The following is a 2,641-nucleotide window of genomic DNA, read 5'->3' on the forward strand; positions in this document are numbered from 1 at the left end:
GAGTTTCTAAATCCTGTTTGTTCCCTCGATCGTGGTTAGCTTAGTTTCTAAGCCTGTTTGTTTCCTTGTTTTTTTTTTTTTTGCATGTAAAAACTTGTATTACTCAACCGATATCAGGATCAAAATCAACTCTGCTAAGATCAAGCGCTCCTGGTGGACCAGATCCCAACCACACTACAATTCTCTTTTTGGTTCTAGCAAAGTTTGCCAAATAATCTGCTACAATATTTTGGCTACGATTAATACAAGTAATACAATCCCTCAAAATACAAGTAATACAAGTTTTACGGTTCTAGCAAAGTTTGGCCCAATTCTGAGGCAGAGCAATCCACTTACAAGCATTCTCATCCTTCTTCAAAGTTTTTTGAGTTTCAATAGAAGTCAACACAGCAGGCCCGTTTCCTTTGATTGGATCGAAGATAAAATCCAATTTAATGCTCATCATAGAATTTAAGTAGCTTTTTTTTTAGAAAAGGAGGATGACCCCCGGCCTCTGCATCTGGGCGATGCATACGGCCACTTTATTATTATTCTCACAAGACCTTACAAAGCCATACAACAGTAAGACTAAAGCCACCGTCTAAGCAACAGCTGTCGCTACACCTATCCAATTGATGAAGGGGCGCAGATAGTCTGGGCCTAATACCAAACAGACATCACAGCCAAACCTAAACATCTAAGACCTGAGGTCCCAACCAGGACGCCTGCCGGGTATGGGGCACCTACCAGTCCGGCGTACTCCTCAACCAGGACGCCTGCCGGGTATGAGGCCGCCGCAGCCACGTGCCATCAATCCATCTTTAGAGCTGTACTGTTGCATGAACCGTGCCAGGTCTCTCTGCCATCGACGCCACCACGACGCCAGACAGCGCCACCTGCGCTCGTCCATCATCACACGCCCACCGGCGAGACCCCCACTGCTCCATGCCGCTGAGACCCGCCGTTGTCGACGTGCCAGATGCCACGCCGCTCCTCCGACGCGAACAACAAAAACAGGAAACGCCCTAAAGATACAAGGGGCACTCTGCACAGCAGGAAAGCCGCCGCGAGCAGCTGCAGAGAGCCAGCCGACGGCCAAAGCCCCCACCTTCATCAACCCACACCCGAATCCTAGCTCCCCAGGCAACGCCTCCAAGGAGGGGATGACGCCCATGGCGCCACCGTTGCCCAATCCAGGCCGGATTTTGGGTTTTCACCCGGGAGAGGACCGGAGGTGGCAGGAATAGGGACCACGACACCGCCTTCAGGAAGGATGCGTCGCCCGAAGCCGACGCCGCTGTCGAGCCGAACCAGCCGGCCTAGGGTTTCCCCCGGTCCCAATCTGCACCACCATCTCCAGAAGCACCGGATCCAGCAGCAGCCGCCGGCATCAAGCGCAAAGGGGAAGGAGCGGGAACGAGGGAGCAGCAGGCCTCCAGATCTGGCGAGGACGAAGGCCCCCGAACTGCCGCCGCCAAGCGCCGACGCCCCACCACCCGAGCGGTCGAGGACGCCGGGCAGAGTCCCCGCGCACACCGTCCAGGGCGCGAACGGCGGCGCCGCACCAGCAGGGGCTGCCGCCCCGTGGATCCGGATATCCGTGAAAGGGACGACGAAGGCCTCGCCGCCACCGTCACTGGTGGCCACACGGGCTTGCCCGGCGCCCTCCTCGGGTAGCGGCGAGGAGGGGTAGAGGAGATGTAGGTGGCGGCACTCGAAACCCTAGTCGCCGCCTGAGTCGCCCGAGCGGGCGACGCGGGGGCCGGGAGGGAGGAGGGGGAGCATCAGCCGGTTGACAGGAAACTTTTAGAAACTTCAAGGGGCGGAACTGGTTTGAGGTGGACTGCTTCATTCCTGACATGCCAACAACGCCATAGTGTAAACAGTAGCATGCAACATACATTTTCAGACAAAGGTTGCAGCGCATGCAGCAGCCATTCTGGACCATTGTGATGTACATCTCCCAGATTTTGCAATGGCCAAATAGTACTCATACAGCTCCACAAATTAACTGAATTTTGGCATCTACGCAACGCATGGAAGGTGTGCTCCGGCTCTCTCTGGCAGATCGGACACATATCTGATTCCTCCAAACATCTCTTCTTCTTATTAGGCCATGTTGGGAGTGAGTTAGTGGCCACACACTATGCAAAAAATTTAACAATCGGGGGTACATTTGTTTTCCATATAAAATCCCAACACCTCCTTGTACCATCAGAAGAAGAACTTGATGTTGATTCAGATGACCTAACAGACTATCAAAAGCAAACTTATAGGCCGATCATACCGAGAAAGATCCTAGACGCCCCGGACCCCAAGCAATAGTATCAAATAACAGACTATCAAGCACTTTTAATCCACATCCCCCTTTATTTTATTCAAATAGTGGTCATGTGGCCATATTTGATACGCAATCAATAAGACGTTTCTAGTGGCGTGTCATCTGAAATCCAAGTCATTAATATTTGAGATCCAATAGCTTGGCCCGATGCAAGTGGTGGCGTCGATCTTTCTGCCACGCCATGAATGCCAATACTGGTAGTGCGTGTGAATTTTTACCGCGCCACAGGTAATCAAACTAGTTCATTAAAAAACAAAAGCAAAACTGAAAAAAAAAACTTGAAACGTCCTACGGCCTGAACTTGAAATGAAAAAGAGCAAA

This window comes from Triticum dicoccoides, chromosome 6A, assembly GCF_002162155.2.
Source record: "Triticum dicoccoides isolate Atlit2015 ecotype Zavitan chromosome 6A, WEW_v2.0, whole genome shotgun sequence".
In the NCBI taxonomy this organism is placed as follows: domain Eukaryota; kingdom Viridiplantae; phylum Streptophyta; class Magnoliopsida; order Poales; family Poaceae; genus Triticum; species Triticum dicoccoides.